Raw genomic sequence first — 9,889 nt, 5'->3', positions numbered from 1 at the left:
CTGCTCTGTGTCTCCTTTGTGTTCAGGGGAGCCACAGCTCTGTGTGCTGCAGACAGGCAGGGGACAGGGGGTGGCACTGGGGAAGGGGATGTGACAGCAGAGGCTCTGCTCCATTCAGGGTCTCTGCTCCAGGAGCAGCTTCACTGTCTGCAGGGACAGTGAGAGGGCAGGAAGCCCCAAACCACAACATGCAGGGAAACCAATGTCGGTGGCAGGTGCCAAGGGAGGCAGGGCTGGGAACCAAGCCTGGCCTGTCACACACAGGGAGGGCTGAGAAGGTGGATCCCAGCGAGGTTCTGTGCTCTGGAGCTGCTCAGCTGGGAACCTGCAGGACCAACGGGGAATGGACCCAAACCTTGCCAAGCCCAGCCCTGGCCAAGCAGACCCAGAGCCGGTGACAGGAGCCAGAGCTGGGCCATGTGAGCGTGTGCTGCACAGGTGAGTGCCAGGGACTGGGGACACCTGGCCTTGCTGTGTTGCTGCCATGGTCTGTAAGAAATAACGATGTAGTCATTGCCCTTCACTGTCATATTGGCTTTTCCAAATTATTTTGGTATAGTACAGTTTGTAATCACTTTTTAACCGCTTTTTGTACAGTATAATTTGTCAGCCTTTTTACCATAATCCCGGTGTAGATTATATATTTTTGTGTGATAAATATACTTTAGGCTCCTGCAAAACACTAAAATAGAGACTATTTTCTGTTTATTATCACAATAACTGTTGCAGAAGTGTCACAGTGGTCACAAGGGTTGCAGGATGAAGAGAGAGACGAGAATGTTGACCTCATGTTCAGAAGGCTTGATTTATTATTTTATGATCTATATTACATTATGACTATACTAAAAAGAATAGAGGGAAAAGTTCTCAGAAGGCTAGCTAAGCTAAGAATAGAAAATGAATCAAGAACAAAGGTCTGTGTCCCAGCAGAGATTGAGACCCAGCTCATCCAAACATCCACCAGAGACCAATCACGGATCCACCTGTTGCATTCCACACCAACATATAAGCGTTGTTTACATTTTGTTGCTGAGGCCACAGCTTCTCAGAAGGGGGAAAAATCCCAAAGAAAGGATTTTTATGAAAAGATGTTGGGGACGCTGAAGTAGCGACAGGTTTTTATTTTTTTGGTGTAACTAACTGACAGTGGTGAGTATAACTCAGATAACAGTGTGAAACAGATAATATTGATTTCATGTACTTGTGGAGTATCTTATCCATATGATAAGATACCACTGAAAAGAACCAGGCTATCAAGAACTGTCAAACCATGGAACAGGGTGTCTGGTGAGGAAATAAAATAAAAATTTCATCTGCAGAGTGACACATGCTTTAAGAAGATGGATCAAGTGTCGAACCAAGCACGAGAATTCCTGGAACATGTAAACTCAAAGGAATGTTTGAATATGTATAATCCTCATGAATATGAACTTGACCAATGTAATGAAAAAGTATATATGAAAATTGTTTTCAGTTAATTGGTGTGCTTTTGGGATCCTATTACAGCGATGAGGTCTTCATGGTGAGAGAGAAGGACGAGAATCTTAGTTCATGATCAGAAGGCTGGATTTATTGATATATGATATATAATACATTATTACTATACTACAAAGAATAAGGAGAGAAGTTGCAGAGGCTGCTAAGCTAAGAATAGAATATTAAAGAATGAATAACAAAGTTCTGTATCCAGGGAGTCTGTCCCCAAGCTTGGTTCTGTGATTGGCCCTCAACTGTAAACACGGAACATGATCCAATCACAGGAGCACCTGCTACATTTCACAGCAGCCGATAACAATTGTTTACATTCTTCCTCTGGGGCCTTTGCTTCCCAGAAGATGCACAAATCCCAAAGAAAGGATTTCTGTGAAAAAATGTCTGCGACATCTCACCTTTCTAAATTGTATAAATGAAAAGAAAAATGCTGATGTGAAATGAACAGGAAATTTCTTCACCTGTAAAATATACCATACTAACAAATCACTAAAACAATCCTACAATCTAAGAAAATGCAAAAAACAATGCAAAGAAAGTTCAAGTCCAAGCCGCTGAGTTTCAGGAACAGTCCATGAGCTGAAGTTGTTTCTCTTGGGATATCTGAGAATCCTTTTTGGTCCTGAAAACAGACTTCTGCAAAGGTCCCATCAATAGTTATCACAAACCATTGACAGTCTTACAACAATTTCAAACAATGTGAACAACTTTTAGAATGTCCTTTTCTGGCCCTTCAATGCTTCAGTGCTTCAGAGCTGCTGCTTCAGTGCTTCAGAGCTGCTGCCCACTATTTTCAATCTTTTTTATTTAATTTTTTTTTTTTTTTTTTGATTGAAAAGGAAAAGAGCAGCACCGAGCAGAGCAGTGCTAGAGAAGGTAAGGCCCTGGGGGGTCCTGGCCCATGATGGACCAGGAACCCCAAAACTGGCCCAAAAAGGGGGACCAGGACCAGTAGGAGAAACCACAACTCCCAGAAACATCAAGAGGCCAAGCAGTAGGCCTGGCCCAGGAACTTCCTGAGCCCAACAGCCCAGGCCAAACCCATGAGGCAGGCTCTGCATTCCCACAGGCCTGCACCCTGCTGCCAGTGCAATGGCAGCACAGGTGGTGACACGCTTCCTTTTCCCAAAACCACTGAGGCATGCCAGCAGCAGGGAAATAGAAGCCTTCCCCAGAAATCCCATCTGGGGTCTGGAGATGTTTGTTTCCCACAGCAAACCAGCTATGGTCTCCTCATCTGTGCCCTCTTCGCCTGCAATGCAAATAATGCATTGGGTTTGTCTCTCATCTGCCCCATGGCTTCATCCCACCCCCTCTGGGCTGGGGATCAGAGGCAGAGCTCTCGGGATGCACCCACCCCCCGCCACTAGGGCGCAAGAGAGGTGGCAGAGATGGCAGCCTCCATGGGACAATCCCCGAAAAAACACCCCCCAACCCGCCGAGAACGCTGATCTTGAAAGCAGGCAGCCGGACTGCCTCAACAGTCAGCTGTCGAGTACTCCCCACTCCACGGAAAGGGAGGCCAGCCTCCGGGGCCGCTGCTACAGAGGCAACTGGACCGGTATGACCTGAGCTCGAACAAGCCACCGGTTCCAGGGCAGTCTCTGATGCCGACACGGAGGACAGAGTCTCCGACAGCGGCAGAACTGCTGGGGCAGCCTGTGAAGGCAGCGGGGGGCAAGCCAGAACCGGGGAGGGAATCATGCTAGATGTAGGAGCAGCCATGGGCTGCTCCAAGGTTCCCGCAGGTTCGGCGCCATCTTCAACACCATCCTGAACAGGGACCATCTTGGCTTGAGGCAGTGAGTAGTGTTGTGGTGTGTTTTTTAAGTTTTTCTGCTTGCTCCCCCAGTTGGTGTATCCCCCCCTATGTTCTTGTAAAAGTTCTTGTGAGGTTCTTCCCCTCACAGTTTTCCCGCCACTGTTCTCCTGCCAGTTTAGTTTCCATGGTTACCCCCTCCCCCTTAGCTGTGAAGCTCCTAGGTTATGTAATTTCTCCTCCCCCTTCCTATCCTTATAAGTCAAGTTTTTCTCCTCCCTGTGCCCAGTCAATCACCCCTGCTCCTCCCTCAGTTCTAGAGGCTTCTTCTCTCCGGGGGTTGTGGTGGCTGTGGTCCCAGGACCCCTCCTATACTTTGTATTTATTGGTTGTTCTTGTATGTCCATTAAGTTCTGTACCTCCCACGTTTTTCTGTTATTGGCTAGCTGGGCGTCCCTCCTTTCCCCACCCCTCTTCTTTAAAACCTTGTTGCACCCCCTGTTCCTCGCCATTTGCTGGTCAGTGCCCTCCCTGTGGTTGGTTCTGTCCACCTTCAATAAACCTACGTTTTCACCCCAGCAAGTGGCCGCCTCCTTTCCTCGGCTCATAGGCGCGATTCCATCCACGTCCGCAATCCAGCCCAGCCCGAGGCCAGGACGCCGAGGGGGGCTGGACCTCAGATGCGCGGAGGCGTCGGCCGCCTTCACCCAAGCCAGCCGGACCTCAGGGCGACGTACGCCCTCACACAGAGTAGGCCGATGGAAGCGGCGGGGGGGGCTGAAGGGGCTGCAGAGAACTCCTCCGCTGAGTCGGAAGCTGGAGACGCGTTGTCGTCGTCTAGCAACTCAGGCACAGGAAGTGCTGCTCCTGCATTCTCAGACGCAGGTGCTGGCAGGGGCAGGTAGGCCTGTGAAGCCATGGGCTGGACTGCTTGGAGAGGCGGAGATGGGATCACGCAGAGAGGCGGCACTGGCAGGGGCGGGGGGGCCTTTGGGACCGGTACCACCCCCATCTCTGAGCGGGGCAGGGTCCAAGAAGCCGGCTGGGGGAGCACCGTCCACTCCCATCCCCCCTGCAGGGGAGAAGGGGGGGGGAAGAGAAGGCTCCATCTGTGCAGGCTCTGGAGAAAGAGTAAAAAAAACTTCTTCGCGCGGCAAAGTTTCGTTCCCCCCCCCGCCGAGAAGCAGGGGGGGCTGGGAAGCAGAATCTCATCCCCCACCAGGTCTTCTCCCACTGGGGACGGTGGAAACGAGGTCTGCCCATAGCAGTTAGAAATCCATGGAAAAACAGCTGCTCTCCTTTTCAAAACTGGGAAGAGCTTTATAAATGCTGGGTATACAGGAGGCAAAAGACGTCCCTGACTGTCGACGAAATAAAAGATGGAATTCATGCACTCCCAGACGAAAACATCCAAAGCGTATAGGGCATCAGTAAAGAACCCAAAAAGCTCTGCCCATCGAAAGAACTCATAGAGATCTATTTCTGACAGAAAAAAATCATCTTCTCTACACCATTCTTGCCAGAGGGCAATAAGGTTCTCCTCTGAAGGAGAAAAACGAACCTCTTCCTGCAAGGCATGTGTCTGCCATACGAACAGCCACAAACTACGAAGGGCTGAATCCTGAGGGATAGAAAAACGAACAGTACCTTTTGAAAGAGTCCAGATTGCTCTGGTCAGCTCCGCGGGTATGCTGCTCTTGTCTACCGTGTTTCCTGAAGGTTTTCCCGAAGAAGGTTCACTTGTGGTCAGCCTTGGCTGTGAACTCTGTCCAAATCAGGATCTTCAGTTCTTCAGCTCCTGGCTTGAATCCACTTCTGTGGTCACTTCAAAGCAACCATCAAATGCTACACATACAGGATTTTACCCAGTGCAGCAATTTGCTCCTCTGGTCTTATCAAATTAATTTTTGCTCTGACACGAGGGGTCACCAACTATTACAGTGATCTGAGGAGGTCACTGGGGTGAGAGAGAAGGACAAGAATCTTGTTTGATGATCAGAAGGCTGGATTTATTGATATATGCTATATAATACATTATTACTATACTAATAGGAGTAAAGAGAGAAGTTGAAGAGGCTTGCTAAGCTAAGAATAGAATAGAAAGAATCTATAACAAAGTTCTGTGTCAGGGGACTCCATCCCCAGCTTGCTCCTGTGATTAGCCCTCAACTATAAACACGGAACATGAACCAATCAAAGGTGCATCCTATTGCATGCCACAGCAGCCGACAACAATTGTTTACATTCCTCTTCTGGGGCCCTTGCTTCCCAGAAGATGCACAAATCCCAAAGGAAAGAATTTCTATGAAAAAATGTCTGCGACAGGCTGCAACCTCCAACAACTTGAGACACCCCATGGGAAATTCCTATGTGCAGTAATCTGTGGCTCTCTGGGCTTTCTATGGGTTCTTTCCAGCTAGCTCGAACCCAAGCCCACACGGCCTTGCATGGACAGAAAGTAAGAGACGAGAAGCGCTCTTCTTCACGTGGGGACAAGAGTCCTGTTTATTGGCTTGGGATGGGACGCTCCGCTTCCAGCAACCACCAGGTAGAAAAGAGAGCTAACAATGCCTGCAGTGGGGTTTTATAACCGAGGATGGGGGCGGGGAAAGAGGACCCAGCCAATGGGATAACACTGGGGAGGGTGAGGGGAGGGGTATCCATGGGACAAACCACCAGGTGTGTAGAAAGGGGTTCATGGGGAGAGACCACGTGATGAGAAAGGGGGAATAATCTACATGACATACCATACTCAGTACAAACTTCCCATCGCCCGGTGCAAAACAACTACTAAATAAACTGTTTAGTGCAATACAACACCTATGACCTTTCTCTTTATTCAAATAAAGCAGCTGGACTCCTCTGTCTCCTTTTTGGACATGAACATCTGGTGTTTGTGGATTAATTTTCGTGACAGTTGGGATCCAGTCTTGGATCACCAGGTGGAAAACGTTGATCTGCTTTTCCTGGTTGCACATTTTGAGCATAAACTCATTCTACCTCTTCCTTTGACTTTGCTACCACCACTGTCTTCTCATCTATGTTCAGCAGTGTATCTAAAACCACCTGAATATCATTCCAATCGGGACCCTGGTTCCTTAAAATGGTCTCAAATGCCTTACTTGCCTTCTGAGGATTTTCCCTGCAAGTCCCTACCAAGTCCTTCCGGGACCTCAACTTGGTTCTGAAAAAGGCATCGTTACCAGGACCAGTCCATCTGTACCTGCCTGAGAGGGGCTTGAATTTCCCCCTTTCCTCATTTTTTCTCTCTTCTCCTGAGCATATTGTCCCTGCCACTGGCCTAAATTCCTCTAAATCTGTGTCTGCCGTCCTTCCTCTTCATCCACAGGATTGGGGAGCTACCAACATTTTGAAATCCTCTTCCTCTCCTGTTGTGGGTTTGGGTTTTTTCAGGGCATTTTCTCCCATTTGTTATGTGGAAGAAAGACACTGTGAGGGAAGGAGGTTATCCAGAAGACAAATTGGGGGCAATTAAAAAAGAAAAAAATGGCCAAGCACTCACATACCACTGTAGTGGCTTGGCCAGGCGAACAAGAGTTTGGGAGTCATGCCAGGGGAAGGGGGAGTAGGTTCTTCAGGAGTGGTGGCATAACACCATGAGTTGTACTGGGATGGAGTCTGGGACTCTGTCTGGGATGTGGGGGCTGGTTTATGGCCGCTTTTTTGGCTCAGCGGTTGAGGATAGTGGTCGTGTATGCTATCGACAGCATTTGGCTCCTGCAGGAACATTGCTACAATTTAGCTTTCTGCCCTGGGTCTGCCCAACTCCACTGCTTCAGCCCACTGCTCCGGGGATCCTGCCACAGTTTAGCCCCTGTCCTGGTTTGAAATGGGAGGAAATTCAGGGAAGTGATGCAAAGATTTTTGTGTAACTGACAGTCTGTTGAAGCACCAAGAAGCTGGACATGCCTCTGTCAAACACACATGTTAAAGATGAAAAAACTCGGGAACTGTCTCAGGTGGCCATTTGAAGAGCCCAGGTGTGATGTTAACCCTTTCAGTGTTTCAATCCTCCTTTGAGTGAGAGAAAAGAACAAGATGCAAGCATGTAAAGGAACAGCATGAATACATCGAGGTCAGTGAAGAAGAAGTTAAGTCCCAGATGGAAGGGGTGAGGAGATGCCTTGTTTTTGGAGCTGAAATTCTCTTGTAAACTATGGAGAAAAGACTCTTTTTTTTTTTTTATAATGTATGAAACTATGGGGAGATGAAAGTGTTCAAATTGATATCAAGCAAAGGCCTCCATCCTAAGATAAGCAGATGTTGAAATAGCAGTGATCCCATGAGAAGTTTAAATGGAGAGAGAAGAGTAGACCTGTGCTTCCTGGAGATTTCTGTTCCCAAGGATGGAGATTATTTTAGAGATAGATAATGAGAATTTTTCCTTTGAACAGCTCATCTTTAAAACAATACTCCATAAGTTGACATGGCCCATCAACAAGCTGTGGGGAGGCTTGTGAAAATGGGAAGGATTTCCTGATGGCAGGGTTTCCTAGGCGGCTGTTGTTTGGGATGAAATTGAGAACCACGAGAGAACTGTTTTTTCCTCTAGTGGAGAAGTCTCCATAACCTTAACAAGAGAGACTTCTATCCCTAAATGAACTGAAAAAAGACTATTTTCAAGGTGGTAAACTGACTGGAAATTTTAAGTTTTGTTTCTTTACATTATCAGTGAAAAATAAGAGGTTGTCGGGGGAGGAGAAATGTTCTGAAGGGTTTGTTTTGATTCTCACTACTTTTTTTTTCCTTTTAGTAACTATTAATAAAATTTTCTTTTTACCCTTTTAAAGTTTGGAGCCTACTTTGCCTTTTTTTCCCTAATACTGTCTCACAGCAGGAAATGAGTGCACTGGTGATTAACCAGTTCTGAAGCCCACCACACTCATGGACTCATTAGTTAGGAAATCTCAAAATTGGGGAAATCTGACATTAGCAAACCAAAACCACTATGCAAAATTACTGTTTCTGTCTGGTTTTGAACTGAAACCATGACAGGAGGGTTCAGACATGGTTACACCTGTTGACTCAGAGGGAAGGGGGGAGCCGAGCGCCATGGAGAGGAATGGAAAAGGCATAAGAGGGGCCATTTTGACACACGAGGGCAGGAAAACTTGGAAGAGAAGAAGACAAGATGGCGAGGTTGGCCGTGTTGCCAGCACCATTTTGTGGGATAACAGCAGAATGGGGAGATGGAACAAGGTACATGGGCATAGGGACAAGGTTGAGGGGAAGGTCCAAGATGGCATGGCCAGTGTTGTCCTGGCAATGGGATAGAGGGGATGGGGGAGCATCAGGGAGACAGTAGCAAGCCTGTGCAGAGTAGCAAGACCCTCTAGCTGATTACCCCTCTTGAGGGAAAGGGGGTTTGGGGGCTTGGGAAGAGGATGGAGGGGAAGGAATTTTGAACGAGAGACCTGAAACTTTTCCCAAATCATTCCCTGAATCATTCCCCATTTTTACCATTGACTTAACAATAATGTGAAACAAAGAGTAAAACTTCCCCAAACAAATTAGAAAGAAGACACTTATGGTTAAGGATATAAACCTCTTAGGATTCCCCTTAGAAAACTTGAATTTCCCTGCTACAAGAGCACTCACAACTTGGAGATGAATGTCCCTTCAAGGAAGACTAAGTTTAGGACAGGTAAGTTGGTTTCACGTACTCAGGCTTCTCTCCCACAACCAGAAGTAAAAGGGGAGAAAGAAAAATTGAAAAAGGTGACCCCAATATATATATATATATATATATATATGTGTGTGTGTGTGTGTGTGTGTGTGTGTGTGTGTGTGTGTGTGTGTATATATGTATGTATATGTATGAAACTCACTGTCTTTCTTCAGGTCAAACTAAACCCACTGGGTGGGTGGTCACTTGTTGACCAGCTTTCGGGATTTTCCTAGCTTCTTTGGAGGGTCCTGGTCACCCTTCGGATAACACTCCTTAGAACATAAGTGGTTCGTCTCAAGGAAGTGGCTGTTCTGAAAGCAGCTTGTGTCCAGCAGCACAAGGCTGGTGGAGATGCTTCTCCAGGGACCCCCTAAACAGGGTCCCTGTTCGGGCGCCACTTGTCACGGCAGGTGGAAACGGTAGAGAAGCATGTTTAAAAAAGATGCCCTAGGTGCACAGACACATCTTGCTCTTGCTGAGTGATTTCAGCTCTTGGGTGATTTCAGCCAGAGCGGCACAGAAGGAAGGGACGGAGTCTTCATATGGGGTTCCACAGAGGGTCTTTAAGGAGCTCCTACAGCAAAGGGGTCCTGATTAAGAACTCTCCAGGCAGAGAGAGCAGGGATTTATATAGGGATAGCAAGCAGGGGACAGAACATCAGAATGGATGAGATGAGGGCACAGGGGTGGAACAAAGGGGAAGGACCAATAGGATAAATAGAACCAACATACAGTAACGATGCATTCTGGGGGAAGCTTTTTGTCCTCACCATGACTAGAGAGGTTGTTGCTTAAGGGTTGTCCCTCAAGGGGAGTGTGGTAAGATTCTCCTCAGCCAATTGACCAGCCTCCGCATTTCCCCCTCCTCTGCTCAACTACAGCAGAAGAGCATGAGTGCAGTTTTCTTCATGGGTATCCTGGTTTTTGGCCAGTGTCAAACCATGGCAGGG

The sequence above is a fragment of the Ammospiza nelsoni genome, chromosome 3, assembly GCF_027579445.1.
Source record: "Ammospiza nelsoni isolate bAmmNel1 chromosome 3, bAmmNel1.pri, whole genome shotgun sequence".
Classification (NCBI taxonomy): Eukaryota; Metazoa; Chordata; class Aves; order Passeriformes; family Passerellidae; genus Ammospiza; species Ammospiza nelsoni.
This window is presented reverse-complemented; position numbering follows the sequence as displayed.